General features: G+C 42.9%; 1 protein-coding gene across 1 annotated transcript in view; it reads left to right on the top strand.

The window, feature by feature from the left end:
• The first annotated feature begins 13,241 nt into the window (after positions 1-13,241).
• NLGN4X (neuroligin 4 X-linked) overlaps positions 13,242-22,188 on the top strand; it is a 160,827-nt gene continuing 151,880 nt past the window's right edge. Inside the window, exon 1 of the mRNA XM_060273479.1 lies at positions 13,242-13,730. The gene's annotated coding sequence lies outside the window, so the exon portion shown is untranslated. The remainder of the gene's footprint in view (positions 13,731-22,188) is intronic.

Raw genomic sequence — 22,188 nt, 5'->3', positions numbered from 1 at the left:
TTCCTGAATACAGGCCAAAGGATTGTTTGTAAATTTGAACATTCTAAAACGTTTCTCTGTGTCTGTAGCCATTGAAATGCCTTTAACTTCAGATAAAATGGGAAATAATAGATTTGAATCCTTTCTATGTGGTTCCTATTGAAACCATACAGACACTTACAATTTTGATATTTTGCTACCACTTGAAAACATTCCTGTTATGCCAAGTGTTTTCATTAGTTTCAGTGTGGATCATTTGTTCTGTATTTTACAAATTTATAATTTTGTGATGCGATGCCTTAATCATTTTATTGTACATTATCATAATATTTATTATTTATAAAAAGCCATACTCATAGAAAGTAAATAAATCTGCTCTATATTTTGGAAAGTGGTTTGCCTGTCTGGTTTTTTTTTTTTTTTTTTTGATTTGGATAGCTCTTAAGATATCCTGAGATAACAGAGCAGGTTTTTGTGTTATGTTTGGATACAATTGGATGCCATTTTGACTCAAGATGCAAGGCTTAATCTTTCAAAACTGCACTTGTTTTATCTACGGATTTCAAAACAACATGAAGGCTGATCGCCAAAGAATTGATGAGAGCCAGTGTGGTGCAGTGGTTAAGAGCAGTAGACTTGTAATCTGGGGAACCGGGTTCGCGTCTCCGCTCCTCCACATGCAGCTGCTGGGTTATCTTGGGCTAGTCACACTTCTCTGAAGTCTCTCAGTCTCACTCACCTCACAGAGTGTTTGTTGTGGGGGAGGAAGGGAAAGGAGAATGTTAGCCGCTTTGAGACTCTTTAGGGTAGTAATAAAGCGGGGTATCAAATCCAAACTCCTCCTCCTCCTCCTCTTCTTTGCCACCTTATTCAAAGTGATCTAAACATTTCCCCTTATAATTCCTGAATTCCTGAAAATTCCTGAAAAATGCTGCTAGTACTTTTATAAAATAAATCATGCTACCAATGGGAGCGACAAGCCCAGAGTGAGCAAGCACACTTTGAGTTATTTGAAGCATTTACTCCGCTTGTCTGTCTGAAACATCTTAATCACATAACATTAGAAATAAATCTCTGAACACCCAAGGCATGGCTGACACTCTGGGAATCAGGCTCATGCTAACCTGAGTATCATATGCAAAGAAGAAACATATCACAGATCATAAAGCAGCAAGAGTACCACAGAGCCAAATTAAGCAGGAGATACTCAGAACTATGCCATAGATGCCCTGTTCCACTTGCTCTCCTATGGTAGTGGTTAGTTAGGTGGCTCAAGCAGGGTGGTGTTCTTCACCTGCCTTCTCAGTAATGAACATCACTTCCAGTTCCTGAGAGGAGGAGGGGTGCAGTGCGGGGAGCTCCATGCAGCATGGATTCAATGGCAGAAGCACTGGGTTGGCTCCGCCACTGCACCCATGCCAGGGTGACCTCCCTGGGCCTCCCCCCTCCCACTCTCAGAAACTGGCAGCGACACTCAGCATTGGGAAGTCCAGTGAACAGTGCCACCCTGCCTGCATGGCACGACCAATCACTACCACGTTCCGCAGTCAATGTCCGACGGCAATGTGGTGGGTTGGGTACTTTTGATTGAAGGCAACTAAGCATCTTCAAGCAGCAGTGTCAATGTCTCCAGCCCACAGATACACAGTGGTCTTTCTCAAAGGAAGGTCCAGTGAAGAGAGTTGCACCATTGATTGATGACGATGATGCTCAAAGCACCTTCAAGTAGTAGTCTTCTTCTTTCTTCTTTGGTGATCAGTCATAGCCGAGTAAGACTGTCTTCCATAAACATGGTTTTAACAATGTGTCCATATGTGTTTGTGGCAGAGGTGGGGGGGGTTGTAGGGTTTGTTTTTGTTGTTCTGGTTTTTATTATATATTTTGTGTTTTTATCTTGTATTTTTATTCTGTGCACAGCCCTAAGATCTATGGATGAAGCGCTGTATACAGATTTAATAACAATAATTGCAGTGTCCAGCATTTCCCTTCCACATTTCCTTCTCCAGGACAGAAAAGCCTGAGTGAGAGTGCTAATTTTGAGATAACACAAGCACCTTCTCCCCAGCTTTGGAGCTGCAGAGGCAGTAGTGATCACTGCACTACTTCTGGGTCGATCTCGGCCCTCCTCTGCCCACACTGCACTTTTGATATCAAGAGGGATGCACTAAGACCTTTGATGTTGATTTAAGTGTTCTGATAGTCACATATATTCCAATCCCAATCCCACACCATTTAGTGCTTTTAAAAGTCAGGTTCAGTTGCTTGTAAAGGGCCCAGACACAATTTCATGACCAGTATAAAGAAGGCTGATCGCCGAAGAATTGATGCTTTTGAATTATGGTGCTGGAGGCGACTCTTGAGAGTCCCATGGACTGCAAGAAGATCAAACCTATCCATTCTGAAGGAAATCAGCCCTGAGTGCTCACTGGAAGGACAGACCCTGAAGCTGAGGCTCCAATACTTTGGCCACCTCATGAGAAGAGAAGGCTCCCTGGAAAAGACCCTAAAGTTGGGATAGATGGAGGGCACAAGGAGAAGGGGACGGCAGAGGACGAGATGGTTGGACAGTGTTCTCAAAGCTACAAACGTGAGTCTGACCAAACTGCAGGAGGCAGTACAAGACAGGAGTGGCTGGTGTGCTCTGGTCCATGGGGTCACAAAGAGTCGGACACGACTAAACGACTAAACAACAACAACAACTTTCATGTTTATTTAGAAGCAAAAGGAAATCCTATGCAGTACAGTGGTACCTTGGTCCTTGAACGTAATCCATTCCAGAAGTCTGTTTGACTTCCGAAATGTTCAAAAACCAAGGCGTGGCTTCTGATTGGAAATGTGTATAAGAACCACAGGGACGGGACGGGAACCCGAGGAGGTCCCAATTTACACTGTGATGAAGATAAGATGTATTGGTTTATACTTTTTATTTTTTGTTTTTTGTTTTTCTTTGTGGAAAATTAATAAATATTTATACTAAAAAAAAAAAGGAGTGGCTGGCGTGCTCTGGTCCATGGGGTCATGAAGAGTCGGACACGACTAAACGACTAAACAACAACAACAGATGGTATAGGGTTGGGCCAATATGTTTACCCCTCATCAGCAGTCTGAACCAGATGAAGTTCCAAAGCAGTTTCCAAAACCAATCCAATATTGACAGCAATGCACTAATTCTGTCTGGAATTCGAAAGCATGAATTCCTTTGGTTGTGTTAGCCTTCTCCAGAGAGAGAGATGCACTTGGCAGCCTAAGGTGGCAAAAACCATGGCAAGGCACCAGCAGATCATCTAATTGCATCTCCCTCTGCCCAGGATGGTATCAGAATTTTTCTTTTAATCAAAGCAGAGCATCCTTAGAGCACTGGGCACAGTTATTGCATCTTTATGTAATTTGTATTGAGTTTTGTTGAGATGTAAACCTCTTACGAGATTCTTGAAATATAAAGCAGCATATAAGTTCATTAATATAAGTTCATTAATATTGCAAAAAGGGAAAAGAATAGAGGGATTCATTCTATTGTCTCCTAAATTGGGGCATTAAGGATTCTAGAAAATCTAAATGGCTTGGCTGCTGGCTCACTACATAGCATTGTTGTTGTTGTTGTTGTTGTTGTTGTTGTTGTTATTATTATTATTATTGAACTTATTTTAAAACCTGCCTCTTTCCTTGTTCTGAAATGTTGTTTTTGGATATGAAGCATAATCACCCTCTTTTTCTTTTTTTAAAATGTCCTAAAAATCAAAACAGCTAGCAACCCTGAGGAAAGTCTGCTTCGCCTAGGATTGAATGAGTTTGTTGATTATAAATTGGAATGTATCAATAAATAATCCTGCCTGAAACATTGTGCCTCCTGCTTTTCAACTGTGTTTGGGTAAGTTATCTCAGAAACGCAGCAGGTGCAAGAGAGACTTTCTCATTTCTAGTGCTGTCATCACAAGCAGCAAATTTTATGGTTTTTGACGATTGACAAATGATGTTTTTTTATGGGATTGACGCAAAATAAGAATTTAATTTAGCGGGGCTGCCTTGTTGACTAGTGCACAGAGAGCCAGCTCAAGGCCTGAGCTTATTTAGGACATTGTAATGCACAGAGTGAGATGTTGCAGTTTTTTTTTATTATATAAAAAAAATGTATGTATTGGTTTTCCCCCAAGGGCATAGTGAATATTACTGCATAGTACAGGTTGAATGACTATAGGGCAGATCTGGAGTGCTCCACAGAGAGATTCCTCAAGTAACTATGTCTACCCACAATTCTCCTCCATCTAACTGTTCCACTTTGCTCATGGTCCCCACTTCTTGCAGTTCAACAATAACAAAAGAGTGAAAGGAGATTAAATGTGGTGGGATGTGGGACAGAGTTAGAGTGAGTGGCAGGTGGAGAGTGTTGAGAATGACAGTCGCTGGGAAAATGAGAGGGAATGAGGTGGAAGAGACAATGGTTGCACAGAAGAAAAGTTAACTGTTTAGGAGGTTAGGATATTGGCTCTCGGCCATGTTGATTTTTGCTTAGCTGAGGGACAGGGCAAAGTTGGAATGAGCAACTGTTCAGTGTGTCCTGAGGGAGCTTAGGGATGCACTCCTGAGTCCCTCCTGTACAAGCAACCAAAAGCCGCAAGTTGCAAAACTAGTGTGGGAGAGCCAACTGCATATCATCTGAAAAGAGAGATGAATGAAGCAGTGGTTCTGCAATGGTTCAATACAACAGTATCAATACAAAGAGGAAACAAGGCCACTGATTCAGAGGGGGGATTTATCAAGTATTTATCAAGTTTTTTAAGGCATCATAATCCTAATAACTGCTGATGATTTTGGCTTTTGTTCTTTTTGCCACAGCTCTCACAGCTCATACCAATGACAAACTTAGTTGGTCTCTAAGATGCTACTAGGAGGAATTTTTTTTATTTTTGTTTCGACTATGGCAGACCAACATGGCTACCTACCTGAAACTAGAACTGTCAGAACTAGAACATAGAATTAGTGATGGATGAGCTTCCTTCAGGCTGATTTGAAATGGTGATATGTTAAACAAATTGATTTGGGATTGATTCAGATAAGTCCTGGGTAACACCTGGAATGTATGATATCCTACCATGAGCTGCTCATTTGGGATTCTGACAACAACAACAGCTACAAAATGTTAAGGTTTAAAAGCTATGTTTGATTATTGTGTCAACAAAGGGTTCATGTTGAAAGGCTTTCAATAAAAACTAAACAACTTAAACAAACATACCCTCAGCTGAAATGAAGGTTAAAACCCTGTAAGAAATTTACAATTAGTGAAATGTTTTCCAAAGTAGACCACATTTTAACAGTTATAATGTAAGTCCACTTGAGCCTATATGGATGATAATAATAATAATAATAATAATAATAATAATAATAATAATTAATAATAATAATAATAATTGTACCCTGTCTACCTGACCGGGTTGACAAAACAGTTCTTTGGTATCTGTCCTGGTAGGAAAAGGTGCAAAAGCTACACTCAGCCTTGTAACATATTCAAAGTGAGATCCTCTTTAATAGCTGAGGAGATAAATGGAACACATTTTATCACTGGATTCCGTACTCTCTATAAAATTGCCAATAAACATCCCCTCTCAGACTGAAGGTTTCGATAAAAGTGGTAGTGGGCTATTCTCAAGCTGATGTTAATATTTCCCTTCTCAATTGGGTCATAGCTGCCAAGTTTTCCCTTTTCTCGTGAGGAAGCCTATTCAGCATAAGGGAAAATCCCTTAAAAAAAGGGATAACTTGGCAGCTATGAATTGGGTATTGGCTGTTAGGGAAGAGATAGTAGAAGATTTCCAGTGCTCTCCATTGCTGTCACTCTTCTTTGCCCCAAACCAAGTGATATTTGAGGATTTTTCCATATCAATATCTTTTTTTAACACCTTCACACCTTGTGTCTGCTGTCACATCACGGGATATATGTATATATTTAAAATGTTTGCAAATATTGAGCATTTGTGCCAGTTTAAAGATAACGGCATTATGCACAGTCAGTAGTGTCTGCCTTGGAAATAATCCATCTCCAATATAAGAGAGAAACAATGTAGGAATGTGTAATTAACCTCTGATTATTTCAGTCTTCAGCAGCAGTGTGTGTTGTTGGCATCCATCTGTCTCAAGAGACAATGGAGTGTGCCTTTGGGGGTGAAATTAAGCTGCTGGAGAATCACAGTGGCTGCTGTGGCTGCAGGGACCGGTAACTCGTAACTGCTGCCTCCTTCATTTTTGCTGCATTATCAGCAATGAAGCCTGGGCAGTGTTCAGTACTTAACCTGAAGCGAACTTTCCCATTGAAAGTAATGGAAAGTGGATTAATCTGTTCCAGGCGGTCCATGGAGTACTTAAACTGAAGCGTACTTAACCTGAAGCGAACTTTCCCATTGAAAGTAATGGAAAGTGGATTAATCCGTTCTAGACGGGTCCGCGGCGTACTTAAACTGTAAATACTCAGACCGAAGCATACTATACCGAGGTATGACTTTACATGTAAAATATGAGTGTTTTCATACAGTATTTTAACATTCTATTCTGCCTTGGGAGAAAGGTGGTACATAAATGCAATAAATATATGTTTTAAAAGGATGCTAGAACATCATTTTGAATCCTATTTACAATTGCCAAGATTGCCTCCACATTGTAAGCTGTTTTGTCTCTAATTGCAATTGCTTGGATGGAAGGGAGGGTGAGATGTGGCTCATCCGTGGATACAGCTGTAGTTATCTGGCAATGATTTCTGCAACCATGATAGCACCTTTTGAAGGTGGCATGTTCTGAAGAATTGTCTCTAGGTCACTTGCACTGCATCTAGGGATGTGTCAGGTCATAAGTATCCTCCATATTGTTTGCTATTACTCAAGAGATAAAGTGGCTAAATTTTTGACCATGTGAGTGACTCGCAGCAATGTGGTGGGAAATCATATGACCCATGTGAATTTCCAGATCCATTTGGCATCAAATATTGAAATGTCATTATCTACTTTATTTAACCAGAAATTCAGAAACTATCTCTGCCTAAGCTGACAACTACTTCTGGCTAGCCTTCTCTGCCTTAAAAGTAGAAAGGAGTGAAGCTTTTTCTATCGATAAAATTATTGGGAAAAGCTTCAGCATGTGACATTCTCCTTCTCATTCAGTTGTTAGAGCCCAGATTTCTGAAAGACACCTTTAATCAACGCTAGCAAGAGGAACAAAGACTTCCGATTTCAATAATTGTTAGTGAAGTGGGTATTGACATTTCAGTATTTTGATGTGAAATGTAGCCGTACTCCACCTTTGCTTCGCTATTTCATATGCTTTGATTTGCTTTTGCAGGCCTGCCTGATATTGTTTCCTCCCAAACTAAAAAGCATGAAGGGTTTTTTTTTTTTTTAAAAAAAGGTCTTCCTGCTTCCCAAAGAAAGCAACTTCTTCAAGGCAAGGTTTGCTTTTCCTTTCTTCCAGAATATGGCTTCCACTGGTGTTGGATTAATAAACAGCAGTGCTGATGTCAAAGAGCAAACAAAATGAGTGACTTCAACCAAGGCTCAATGGAAGTGGGGTGGTTGAGATAGAGACTTGCTTCTCTCTGTCCTTTCTAATGTCAGGAAGCCTGATGCAGGAGATGTCTCATGAGGGAAATCAAATGGAAAAGGAAGTCCGAAGTGTCCATAACATTATCCTCCCCACTTCTCCATGAATGATGACATTTATGTAGAAACATGTCACATGACTTCCTGCTCCTAAAAGTTCCTAATTTCATATGTTGCCAAGATCAGCATGAGATAAAGGCTAATGAGGTACTATTTCTGAAACATTTTGGGTGTAGTTTTTAACAGAATATTCCATCAGCACCTAAGAAAAATAAATACACACCAAAGCTTATTGAATAAAATATAAATAAAAATTAATTAAAATACCCACCTAACAATATCCTAAATGTAGAAAACTAGACCATAGCACCATTTCTATATGTAAGAGTACCATAAGTAACTGAAGGCTGCAGTAAAAAAAGGGGGGGTCTCTTAACACCCATATGGAATTATGTTGACATAATGAAGTCTTGCTTTACTGTCATGGAAATCTTCCCTCTGGTACTCCTACAAGTCACCAGAGACCAACCTTCCAAACTGCTTCTCACTTCTTGCCTCAGCGCTGCAGACAGGTTCTCCCTTTGTCTTTTCAGCCTAAGCCAAATGATTCAGCTATCCCCAGCAAGCCTTTGGGCACCAAGGCACTCCACCTGCCTGCCTCTCAGGTCTTCCTTCAGTGGTAGAGCATCTGTCTTGCATGCAGAAGGTCCCAGCTTCTTCCCCTGGCATTTCCAGGTAGGGCTGTTATATGTCAGGGACCGTGCTGAGGAGGACTGCACTGAGGAGGAATGTTGGGAGCCGCCCCCTCCCCTGACCCTGAATCTTCCCAGGAGCAGGAGGGCAGTATAGATTTGGAGCAGTGGTTTGCAGAGGGACATAATCCAGAAGGCAGAAGCTGGAAAATACTGGATTCACAGTCTCTGGACAGCATCCCCCCCCATCCCCAAGGACACAGAGAGCTCAGAGAGTGTTAGAGCAGAAAGCACAGAGGGTACAAGATCAGTCTACAAGACAGAGGAGTGATGTAGATTACAGTAATAGGGATGAAGGGGGTTGAGCCTTAACTGGGAGCACCACCATTCTAGTGAGACAGTTTCTTTTGTCTCTCACTGTTTATTAAAGAAACTAACTGGTAAGACTTTCCTTTCATTTGATTTGCTTATTTACTGCCATGGGGGAGGAAGCCAATTCCCTGAAGCCTGACATCATCATCATCATCATTATACCCCACTCAGCTGACTGGGTTGCCCCAGCCACTCTGGGTGGTTTCCAGCATATACAGAAACATAACAAAACATCAAACATTGAAAACTTCCCTATAGAAGGCTGCCTTCAGATGTCTTCTAAAAGTTGTATAGTCATTTATCTCCTTGACATCTGATGGGAGGGAGTTCCACAGGATGGGCGCCACTACTGAGAAGGCCCTCTGCCTGGTTCCCTGTAAACTTTGGTGAACCACTCCCAATGAGTGTAGACAGTGCTGAGCTAGGTGTTCAGGCTCTGTGTAAGACAGCTCCCTGTATTTCTGTGTCATTGGCTGTCCTTCTCCTTCTCAACTCAGCGAGCACCAAGCACCGACAATCTGAACTCTAACTCCAGCACCCCTCTCTGCTGCCCAGACCTATCATGCCTACACTTCTAGTGGCCCCTGTAGTCCAGCTGTAGCCAATTACACTGTCCAACTGAAAATTCCAAACCTGCACCCACCAGTAGAAATATGCATATCTTTCTACCTTTCTTTCGCATGCTGAGAATTCTAACACCAACCCTGCCAGTTAAGGCCCCAAGTGACAGTCAAACTAACTTTCACCAGACCAGACAGAAAACTTCCCACATCAAACACATTACTATGTACATTGCAATACAAATGCCAGAATGCATTACACAATACCCATTAAACCTTAATTCAAATAAACAGGTTTTCTTCACAATGTCATTTGTACATTTAACTCTGGAAGGTTGTAGATGCCACATATCAGAGAGAAACCAGTGTCTAGAAGACTGGATCAGAAAGTCATGGGTTCATTGTCTCTGCCATGACCTCATTATGTGGCCTTAGGCAAGGGACCCTTCCCCATTCTCGGTTCCCCAGTCTGCAATACAGAGATGGTAACACTGGGTTGCCATATTGGATTGTTGCTGTTGTCAAACGCTTTTACAGACTGTTTCACAGCATAAGGCCTTTGAAGTGATGTACAAGATAAAAACAGAATGAAACACAAAGTCTAAAAAATTAACAAAACCATCCCTACAGACTCCCCAAACCACAAAACCTCCCCAAACCACAAAAAATGCCATCTGATATGAAACAGATATTCCATAAGTGACTGGGTTACAGTGTGGAACATTGTTGCTCCAACACTGTTAAGAGAACGCCTGAAGTCTTGCACCCATGTGGCTTGCTCTGGTCTTCTGGCTGCAACCTCTCAAGCAACCTGGTTGCTAACCATGATGTCACAGCAAACAACAAATGTGGAAGATTTTAGTGGAGCGAATGTCATATGCCAGAGGCCAGAGTAGTTGACAGACCTTCCTGTGAATGAGGTGATAATGAGGCTTTCAAGATTTATTGTTGTTTGTGGCAGATTACCATTGTTGTTGTTTAGTCGTTTAGTCGTGTCCGACTCTTCGTGACCCCATGGACCAGAGCACGCCAGGCACTCCTGTCTTCCACTGCCTCCCGCAGTTTGGTCAAACTCATGTTCGTAGCTTCGAGAACACTGTCCAACCATCTCGTCCTCTGTCGTCCCCTTCTCCTAGTGCCCTCCATCTTTCCCAACATCAAGGTCTTTTCCAAGGATTCTTCTCTTCTCATGAGGTGGCCAAAGTATTGGAGCCTCAGCTTCACGATCTGTCCCTCCAGTGAGCACTCAGGGCTGATTTCCTTAAGAATGGATAGGTTTGATCCTCTTGCAGTCCATGGGACTCTCAAGAGTCTCCTCCAGCACCATAATTCAAAAGCATCAATTCTTCGGCGATCAGCCTTCTTGATGGTCCAGCTCTCACTTCCATACATCACTACTGGGAAAACCATAGCTTTAACTATACGGACCTTTGTAGGCAAGGTGATGTCTCTGCTTTTTAAGATGCTGTCTATGGCAGATTACCATAGAGAAAGTTAAAGAATAAGGAATATAAGCAGAGGAATGAGGCTGAAGATTCTTTCCCTGGATGGAGTCCCTACTTCATTAGCAGTTTAAATGTTAACACTCTTTCCTGGATTGTTTGCATTTCTAATTAAAGGCACCTCAGCTGGCTGATGATTTTGTGTTAAACATCTATGTGTTGAACCTATGAAGTAAGCACCCCCAAGTTCAATAGAGTTTATTTGTTTAATTCCATGGATTTATGCATAGGATTGCAGTTATGCTACATGGCTGATCAACAATGTGAACCCAGGTCTCCCCAGCCAAGTTCTAATATGTTACCACTGCACCCTCCTTTGCCAGATCCCCATTCTATGCCTGTCAGCTGACACCATCTATTGCTGCTGTTCTTTGGAAGTATCTCTTTATACTATATTTGCACGAGTCTGTCATCACACTATTTTCATTGGCTTTTAAAGGTAAAGGTGGCAATGTGGAAGGATGGTGCAGGAAGAAAAAGGAAATGACTCTTAAGAGAAGGCCTTGGCGGAGGGAAGAAGGGTCCTTCTCTGTGTGGCAGTTTTAGTCCTCTGATAACAAGTGGAACAGAAAGGATAAATTATGGAAGGGACAGGTGGAAGTGGATGGGTTTCAAGGAGACATTTGCAGTGCTGTGGAGGAGCAATAGGGGGCATTGGGAAAAAAAGAAAGGGGTTATGCCAGGGTCCTTCCCTTCTTGCTGTACTCAAACTTCTTGATATTTCATTCTTCTGCTGCCTCACATGAGAGACATATAGAATGTGGAAGCATAAAATATTCCAAAATAGTTTCACACAATGTCTTTCATTCCTGGTACCATATGTGGTCTTCAACATGAAGTTCCAGATTCAGTGTAATTATTTAGAGCAGCTATCTCATTGATGAGCAGGCCCGGCTCTAGGTGCACTCCTGGTGGCGCGGGGCACCGAGCCGGCAGGGGGGAGGCGCTGCGCGGCGAAGCCGTGCTGCGTGCTTCGAGGGCGGGGGCGCCGGAGCGATCTCTGCACCTCAGCGCCAGGGCGCCCAACCTGCTCGAGACGGCCCTGTTGATGAGCAACATTCAGTAACTGAACTTGCTCTTGCACATATGTCATCATGGTGCGTACATGCAAAGGGGGCTGCAAAAGAGGGAGCCATGGAAATGGGGTGAAGATAAAAGTGGGGGTACAAAATGGGCTGCAAAACATGAGGGGGTGGTGGCTTCATAATTGGGCAGAAGGTGAAAGTGTTGTTTAGAAGTTGCAATATGTGACAGGACAAAGGGGATGTTATCATGGGGGTGTTGTATGAGCATGAGAGGGTTTCAGAAAAGAAAGGGGAGATATAGGGTGAAGGTGAAAATTGGGGTTGCAAAACAGAAGAGAAAAGTGGCTTCAGAAATAGGGTTGGGAAGATGAAAAGGGGGTTTAGTCATTGCATGGAGTGGGAAAGGGTAAATTTGAGAAAGTCAATGGGGGAGGGGAATGCTATGTGTAGCAAGAAGGTGGCAGAGCTCCCTTAGTATGTGTATGTACATATAGCACCCTGAACCTTTGGATTCTCCTTTGGGTTGGAGCTAGATGGCTGTCATGATGAGTAGACATATCAGGATTTGGCACAAATGAATGGACTTAAATCCATCTACTCAGAATAACCCTCCCATCTGTGGTTTGATGGTCTATTGAAGTAAAATGGGTTCAAATAATCCTGATCCCAGTCCTTATTGTGTCCTATCACAACCCGAGTCTTAGTTTTGATACATTATTAGTATTAGCATTTATATCCCACCTTTTACCTGAAGAACTCAAGGTGGCACACATGGTTCTCCCGCCCCCTTTAATCTCCACAACAACCCTGTGAGATAGGTAGGTTTGATATTTAAATTCAAACCAAACGTGGAGCCATTATATTGTACTAGAAAAGGGACCTGCAACTTGTATGAGAAGTGTGTGTGTGTGTGTGTGTGTGATACTCACGTGTCCATCACAGCATTTCTCAATCATCCTATCAGGTGCAACAATTTCCTATTATTTGTTACTATTGGAACAAGTTTGCAGGCGTTCACTGCTGGTAGTGAAAACACTATTTCAGCAGACATGGTGGCACGAAAGGGTTAAGAGCGTGCACTGAGTAAAAGAGAAGCTGGACCAAAAAGAAGGCAGGGACTCAAGAGAGGAGGAGGAGGAGGAGGAGGAGGAGGAGGAGGAGGAGGAGGAGGAGGAGGAGGAGGAGGAGGAGGAGGAGGAGGAGGAGTCTTTCCTTCTAGATACCCTGCTTTTTCCTTTTCTTTTTTATTCCTACATGTGTAAAATGCCCACCTGTTCAACCACTACAGCCACCCTTGATCCTTCTGTTCCAGCTGGTTTGCACTAGGCTTCGATGCTCTTTGCATGCGGTTGTAGATGTAGGGATGCTTCCTGTAGCGATGGGGCCGGCTGCGGAGATCTATTGGCTGCCGGCTTTGTAAATTCCATTCAGTTTGGTCCAATCGCGGGAGGAGACGGCCTGGCACAGCCTGGACCGCTCGCTCGCTCTTCAATCTCGCTCTGCCTTGCCGATCAGTCTCGCTCTCCCTCTCGCTGTCGCTTGTCTCCCTGCAATAGGCAAGCGGAGCTCCCACTCCCAGACCCAACGCGCCTTCTTCTTCTTCTTCTTCCGCTGCTGCCGCCGCCGCCGCCGCCGCCGATTGCAATGCATTTGCCGCTTGAATGTAGGTCATTTACAACAGAAAGCGCCGGGTTCTTTCAAACCTAGTGCTGTTGTGTTGCTGCCGGTTTTGGGTTGTTGGTTGGTTGGTTGGTTTGGTCGCTCTCCACCACCAAGATTTTCTGCTTCTTCTTTTTTTGCGAGGGGCTGTTGCATTCCTCTGGACTAAGGGGGGAAAAACAACTCAAAACAAAACCGTGTTGGATTTCACACGCACACCACGCGAGCTAGGAGGTGGGGGGAGGAAAAGAAGCTGGACCCCGGCGAAGCCTGCTGTGTGCTGCGATTCTGCTGGAAGTCGCCTGGGAAGGCAGAGGCTGCCAAGGACCCCTACAACACAGAGGCAGCTTCCTCCACCGAGGTAGGTACAAGCCAGAGCTCTGTCCTTTTTGCCTTTTCCTTCCCAAACTCCCCCCCCCTCTTCGTTTGCAGCTGGTACTCCAGAGGGGGGGGGGACTGGTTTGCTGCAGTCGTCTCTGCACTGTTTTCCGGGTTGGGGGGGGGAAGCATTGCCACCCTCTTATTGGGAAAAAGAGGGTACTTCCCATCTCTCAGCACTGGAGATGATTTCCATGCCTCATGTATGTAATGATTCTCTATATCTCTTTGCACAGGCACCCTCCTATGTCCCTGGACCACCGCTCTTAAGTGATGGGGGGCACTTTGCTGCAGTCAGCTCTTTAGGAAGGATCCGGGGCTCTGTGTGAGATGTTTACAAAGTAGCTCTGCCTTTACAGGCAAATAAACAGAAGAGTGTGGCGGAGAGGGAACGGGGAGGCGGGGGGGGGCTCTTATCTGCAGTACACAGAGAGAGATAGAGAGAGCATTGCTACAGTTTCAGCAAACGGGGGAAGGCAGAGATTGGGAAAGGAAACAGCACCCTGGTGCCCTGCTCTTTGCAACGGGGGTGGGGGTGTTGAGAGAATTGCAAAAGAGGCACGCTAAGCTTTGATTTAAACTCCCCCCTCCATCTCTTTTCCTAAGAAGGAACGATTTTGGAGGCTCTCTGGAGGCATTAGGCAAGTCCTTTTCTTTTTCTTCATCTGCCGGAGGCTGCCTGTTGTTTTTTAAACCCACGTGATTGATTTCCAGGGTGGCATTTGGGTGGGTTCTTCTCTCTCCCCCCCCCCGACTCTATCGGCCCTCCTTGTTATTTGTTTGTATGGTGGAGGGGGGGATAAGGAGGGTAAAATAAATCGCTTATTCTACAAAGCAGCGGGGCAGGACTCCCGGGGAGGGGTGGGGGGGGTGGGAATGAAGAGAGCAGGATTGCAGGGACGGGAGGGGATTTGTCTGTCCAGAGATCTCTGCACCTTCCTGGAAACTGGCTTGGCGGGGGGAGGGGGGAGAGAAGCGGACGCTGCCTCCTCTCCTGCCTTGAATGGTTTATCAAAGCTGCCAACTCTTGACTTTCTAGTGGAAAGTTAAGAAGCCTAGGACTGATCCTCTCCCCCCCCCACCCACTTCTGCCTAAATGCCCAGAATCCAGGGGCTGCCTGTGCTCATTGCTACCTCCCCCTCCTTCTCTGCACTGCAGCTGCTTTCATTTTTCCGATCCCCCCCTCCCCGCGCGTGCTTTTCACTCTGCAGGGCGCTGTGAATGATGCTCTGTCCCTTCTGCAGCCACCCATGAAGGGGGTCAGAAGAGCGGCCGCCTAACTTGTTACCCTCTCCTCTCCCCCCCCCACCACCTCTTGCTAAAGCGGTTTCCTTATCCTCACCCTACAACCCCACTTTCCCAGCCTGCGTGGTGGGACCTCTGTGTCCTGTTTAAGATTGCAAGCAAGGAAGACCCTAGTTGTGGGGACGGGAGGGGGAGAGGAGCAGAGCTTTCCCCGCACCCACCCACCCCCTGTCAAACCACTGCAGACGCGTCCAAGTCCCTGATGCAGACAGGTCTCCTCCATCTGCTGTCCCTCTTTGGCACCAAAAGGGTTCAGCTACACACACACATCCACTTTCAGCCTGTCAGGCTAACCCATCCATTTTCTCTAACCATGAGGGATGCCAGGCTAGTTTTGGATATCCTCTTGCTATCCTCTCAGTGACCAACTTTGCCACCTCCTGATTTGCCAGACCCATTCTGTGGGGTTTATTTTTCAGGTTAAGTTGCCTATCCCGTTGCTTCCGCAAGTTTTCCAGCCATTTGCCAGGTGATCATGGCTGCCACTGCTGCAGCCAGCCCCCAAGGGTAAAGTGAAGTCACCAACCACGCAGGCAACCCCCCACCATCTTGCAGCAACAGTTAGTGATCCTGTTTGATAGGATCTGTGCCTCAGGGTTGACAAGAACCAGGTACAAGAAAGGAAATCCTAGAGGTCAAGAATACCCACCTGGGGGGGGGATATTCTCTGCTTTGAGTATCCTGTAAGTAGCTACAGTAAGAGATGGATGGAGGGAAGTGGATTTCCTAGTCTGGCCATCATGCACCCTAGCTAGCTTTCCGGTTAGTGGAGATTTACAGGTTGTGGTTTCCTGGTTTCCATTTTGAGTGCAGAGAGGGATGCATTGGAAAGTGGCTGCGTTCAGCAACTGGTTAATTATGATCCTTACAGTTCAAAGCAATGACAGTGAGTTATTTCAAGGGAAGGAGATGGTGGTGGTAGAAATAAAGCAAAGCTAATTGTCTCAGTAGAACGTTTCCATTCTGAAAACCAGCAAGACAACCATCTCCATCAGTCCTTTTGCTATCCATACTGGATAAAGAGAAGAAGAAGAATATAACTTTATTTCTTTTCTTCTTGCGCCTTTCTTTCTTTTTGGTAGAAAGAAGCAGGTGTTGCTCTTGCGAGAAGATTCCACAAGGTGGTGGTGTGGACACTTCTTAATGATGTGTATTTTATTTATTTTTTGAAGGAGGTTTGGTCAATTGCTTGAATGGCTTTGCTTCCATGCACTTCTCTCCGTATCTTAAAAAGACTCATTGTGTGTCTGTTTTGCAAATGACAAAAGCAGGATTGTTGTACAAATCATGGGATATATTCAGCCGGGCCTACTCTCCTTTCCGTTGACAGTGTCTTCTTGGGAAAGAGAAGGGTTTAATGAGATCTCAAAGTTATATCTATATATATGAGAATTTCAACAAGGGCAGGAACTGGTTGCGTTTGCGATGAGATGTAGCAGTGGTATTAAAAGATATGTAATAGAATAAACTCTCTTCAATTCTTGGTTATGTTCAATAAATCAAGTGTTCTGGATTAAACTGTAACAGGTCTGGTGATTTAGTAACCAGAGGCAAAGACTTGATGTGACTATTGAATCCATTACACTAGCTGTCTTTGATTTTGCTGCCAAGTTCTTGCTTTGGTTTGTGTGTGTTGTGAAGAGCATTCCAGTCCCTGAGATGTAAACAATTTCTCTTCTTGAGATACATTATTGTATTTTATTTTATTTTTAATGGAGAAAAAGTAGTAAGGAGAGAGTATATACCCTTGCTGTAACTTCCACTGAGGGAAGAGGGGAAAGGTCTTCCTCTAAGCTGAGAATTTTTTTTTTAATCTGTATGTTTAAGGTGGGGCATAAAGGACAATATAGAGATAGTGTGGCTTGAAAGGAAAGGGCAAAAGGGCATAGCAATTTGGCAGCATTTTCATGTGGGCATAACTTGGATTGCTACTTTCTTATCGTTTTTAGGGATCTCTGCAATATGGAGCTTAGTGCAAATTTGAAACTCAGATTTATGGAAGGCCAGAAGTATTTTTCTTACGTAATACAGAGAGATATTGAGACATAAATGGTTTTCTTGCTATTTTGGGAACAGGATGTGGTTGATGGTATCATTCTGTTTTATTCACTGGATGGAAATCTTTCCTTCCTATTTGAATTTATTGGTTTATAGATGATTGTTTCCAGTGACAGACTGGCCCTTGATCTGGTATAGGAGTGTATGTTACTGGTTTTAATCATGCAAAACTCCTCATATATAAAAGTGCTGTATATAATTTAACTATCAATAATTTACACAAGCATAAGCATTTTGGTGGTATACCAATGAAATTAATAACCAAAGCAGTTATTTAATGTTAAAATTTATTCTGAAATGATTCAGTAAAAAATTGCCTTTTCTTTCTTCATAACTATGGGGAATAAATGCAAATGTAATTTCATTTGTTCCTTGGATCATAATTGCATTGGATCTCTCATGCTGTTTCTTTCTAGTAGTTTCTCATTAATTCTGTAATACTTCCAGGCCCTAATATAGTCTAGACATGTGAGGAAAATGGCTGGTTTATTACCCTACAGATACAGTTACCTTTAAATCTATGTGGTGCATGTGTCAGAATATTTCATTTCCAGAGTGAATAGGAAATGTGTTGCCGAATAAGAATAATAATTAAACTAGTGCAAATAAAACTGACTGCCCTATATGATAGGCAAAATGAAAGTCCTTTTGTACATTGTATCTATTGCCATCTCCGCAGAATTAACTATTATTATTGAATTTTGACTGTATCATGAAGTAAAAAACAAAACAAAAACCAACTCCATGTGTCCCACTTCACTTCACAAATGCTCTCTTGAATCTGTTCACTGAACTTCACGTTCTTTAACAGCCAGTTTGTCTCCAAAAGAACAATGATAAAAGGTTTGTCAAAAATGGCTGTCTTAATACGAGGGTGCCAAGCTGAAGTTCATCAGTAGTCAGCGAGACGAAGCTGTGAATCACAAGGAGGAGGAGGCACTTGCTTGCCGTCTCCAAATGGAAATGGCTTTTTTAAAAAACCGTTTCTTGCATGGAGGCAGGAAAGCGTGCACTGCTGTTTTTGATGGGCCCTCAGTACAGCTGCTACTTGTCTTTTAAAGGTAAGCCTGTTCTCTGAGGAGTCCAAATCACCCACTGTGTGGAACAGCAGCTGTGTTTAAACCTCATAGAAGGTGCTGTCATTCTGCCATTTTATGACCTTCTGTGTAGGGGGGAAAAACAACAACAACAGAGTGACAGGAGGCTTTTGTGTGCCCAAGGTTCATTAGGAATGCATATGCCTAAGTACCTGGAAACCTAGGAAGAAAGAAAAATGAAATGCTATAAAACCAGGCCAAATGCACAAAACTAGCACTAAGCCATTCAGAGCCACCGTGGGGCTCTCGGTCCAACCTGCATCTGTTCTTTGTCACCATGCAGCTCAGGTGTACTGAAGCGATGTTTGTAAAGCATTTACGTTATGAGCCATTTTGATCCCCACATCTGACAGGGTTATGTATTCAGCTCTCTCACCTTTTAATGGGCCCCGTTCTGTTTGCTTTAGTAGTCTCCTGATATGAATTCCAAGGGAGGGGGAAATGCTTGTTGTCCGATAGAAATGAGATTTCGTTGGCACTATTCCTGGAAATAATAGGTAGTGAAAGCCCGCTCAGTAGATCCGAAGGTGAGGAAGGAAAACAGAAGGTGGGGGGTGGAAAATGAAATTTGTGGTGTGCACAATGGAAAATTCTTAAATATAACAAGTTGCCATTTATCTTTAGGAATATTAGGAACAACAATCTTTGACGTTCACAGTTTTTAAGTGGTTCTTTTTTTTTTACAGTTCTTATTCCATCCTATTTTTACAACTCATCAGCTTAGGCTAAAATACATGACTTGCCCAAAGCCATATGGTGAGTTTTATGACTTATACCTCTCTCCTTCAACCTCAATGTTTTGTTCAGGGGACCACGTGAATTTGTGAGGGAAATAGTTGAGAATTTTCCTAAAAGAAAATTGGTACTTTTTTTTTTTAAAAAAAGAAATATTCAAAAGTAAGAATGGGATGCAAATTCCCCCCTCTGCAACCAGGTTTGACAGTTTCTTGTTCCTAATTCACATTTACATAAATTAAAAAAGTAATTTAATTTATGATTCCAAGACTCTGGGGAGGATGAGTGAAAGAACAGCAGGGCAGCACAAAGAAAAGAGCTATCTTCAGAATGAAAGATTTGCCAAAAGGCCAAATTTGGAAAACAAAATGTTTGGAGGTGTGGGCTATGGCCCTTGATAATTAGCTCTGTTTCACATTATCTTATCTACCTGTTCCATAACAAAAAGCATATACTGGGGGGTGGCAGACCTGTGGTCCTCGGTTAATGTTGCACTACAATAGTGGTAAGAAACTTTTTAGCTTGAGGGCTGCACTGCTACATGAGTAACCTTGGGGGTGACCTGCTGCAGGTGGGTGGGGCAGCGCTGAAGTGGATGGATTAACAGGTGTGACGTTTACCTTTGTGGAGAAGACCACATTCCAGCCATGCAAAAGCCAGAGGTTTCTACAAACACATTACTCTTTCCAGGAAAATAAGAGGCATTATCATTGTTAATGGACACATTCCAGCCAAGCGAAAGCACTTGAGGTCATGGAGCAGGGTCATGGAGGTGTGCTGTATGGAGAGAGAGAGAGAGAGAGAGAGAGAGAGAGAGAGAGAGAGAGAGAGAGAGAGAGAAGCCTGAAGCATTGCATTCACCTCCTGTGCCTTAGGTCACCTCTACCACCCCAAGCTCTACACCTACCATCATCCTTGCCCATTGGCCTTGCTCGCTGTGACTATTAGGAACTGGAGTCTAATAATATTGGCAGTGGTGGTAGAGGTGCACAGGTTCTTCATCCTTGGCACAAACAGAACCTGTGAAACATTTTACTACATGTACTTATTGAGACCAGAGACCATAGCCCATTGAAACATTGTCCTGAACCCATGTGGGCTCAAAGTGAAGACATGGAAGGACTGCACATGTAAGACTGCTATCCAGTGTCCTTTTTGGACCTTATGTTTTGGTTGCACACACTTAGAAACATCTGCATAATAACCAGTCTTTAAGAACGATTCAAGATGGTCAATGAATATGGAGATAGGGGCTATTTAGTAAATACTTGAGCCTCCAGAAAGCTTCTGATAAAGTCCTCTTTGGATACACATGATATGTGGCTTTGTCTTTGTATGGATCAGAAAATGATTAAAGAACAGGAAGGCGAGAATAAATGGAAGGATATAAGCAATGGACTTCCCCAAGTATTTCTGTTGGGAGGAACTGATGCTGCTTAACTTACTAATCAATGATCTGGAGTCAAGACTGAATAATAAGGTTATTAAGTTTATGCATGCCACCCACTTATTCAGGAGGGTGAAATCCAAAGCAGGCAGAAGAATTTCAGAAGCATTTCTTCAAAACGCTGAAAGGGCAACAAAATGGCAATTGATATTCATTGCAAATAAGAGCAGGTGATATCATTGCTCTTGCAGCAAAGTATTCTAAGTTAATGCACTTGCTGATGAAATTTGAATTGGCTGTGATTACCCAGGACTAAAAAGATCATGGGATATGGTGGACTGTTCACTGCAAATGTCAGCTTGGTATGCCTCAAGTGTTTTGAATTATTAGGAAATGGCCTGAAAATAAAGCAGCTGGTATAATGCCTTTATGTAAATTGATGGTTCAGCCGCATTTGGAATGCTGGGTTTGTATCACTGATAATGGAAGAAAAGTATAGGTAGGACAGGCCAAGATTTGTAACCAAATGATCTACTGAAAAGAGGTGGGTAGGAAGGAGGAGCAGAATGCCAGCATCGGCAGTAGATGGACCAAGGGTGCTGTAGGCAGGTGTGGAAGTTCTAATTCCTTATTGGCCAGCCAAATGGCTGTATGCTGCCCTAGAAATATTTATATCCTGGCAAATTGCATCCTCAAAAGTAGAATTGGGTTAGACCTTGATGTCTGAGTGAAGCAGAACTATATCATTTTCCTTCCTGATACCTCTTTGAATAATATTGAACTCATTTTTAAATGCTTTGTTCTCCCCTTAACTGTTCATTGTTAAGATAACAGCCTCTGAAGTCATTTCAACCTCTTGATTTGTTTACAGATTCAGGATGTGCATCAAAGACTAAACTGAGCTGAAAGACACCTCCAAATTCTTTTCATTTATTCCTATAATTGTAGGCCATGACAGCGCTGACAGAATCAGATATTTGCACTATCTGTAAAGGATGGCTTCATCACACTGAGCACATCTGTGCACTTTCACTGTAATGTGCTCACATTCCAACCCTGTCTGTAATGTACTTGGAGTGAGATTCATTGAGTAATGTGGTAAGATTTCCAAGGTTCCTCTCTCCCACAGTACTTTGTGAATGCTCTTCTTCTTTTTGATGGAGATGTTAAAACTTTTAAGAGAGCCAGGCTTTGAAAATTAATGTAACTCTTATTAGAAGCACATGATAGAAAATATCACAATGAGCTGGTTAAAAGACTCGGCCCAGGGAAGAGAAAAATGCACTATCACTCATTATTAAAATAAGTTTTTTTTAAGGCACCAATTTATTCATGGGCAGAATGGGACTATTTTGTTGGATTCATGCAATAGAGTTAGAAGACCATATTTGAGAGTGACTGACAGAGCAAATGGAAAAATTGGAAATTTGTGATGACACTATTGAAGTCCTGAAAAGTATAAATCTATATATTATTTAAATTAAAAGCCTGAGTGAAGTATAAATTTATAATTGTTCATTACAGATTCTGTTATAACTTATCCAGTGTGGGCTACACACTAACAGCAGTGTGTTTGCCCCTGGATAAAACTTCCACATATGCTCAGGAAGGAGCCATAGATCATTGCATTAAGAAGGTTCCATCCCTGCTATCTCTGGTTAACAGGATTAAGTATAGCAGGGCTATAAAATATCCCCATTTTGAGACCCCAGATTGCAGGTCTCTCTCCCCAAAACAGCATTGAGCTGGACATGGGTGGCCCAAATGCTTGACTCAAGGTAGATTCATATGTCACGTTCTGTCAGATTTTGATAACAGGCTATGCAGCTAACTACAGTAGTTAAGTTTTCTTGTACTG

Source organism: Zootoca vivipara, chromosome 4, assembly GCF_963506605.1.
Source record: "Zootoca vivipara chromosome 4, rZooViv1.1, whole genome shotgun sequence".
NCBI classification, from domain to species: domain Eukaryota; kingdom Metazoa; phylum Chordata; class Lepidosauria; order Squamata; family Lacertidae; genus Zootoca; species Zootoca vivipara.
This window is presented reverse-complemented; position numbering and strand designations above follow the sequence as displayed.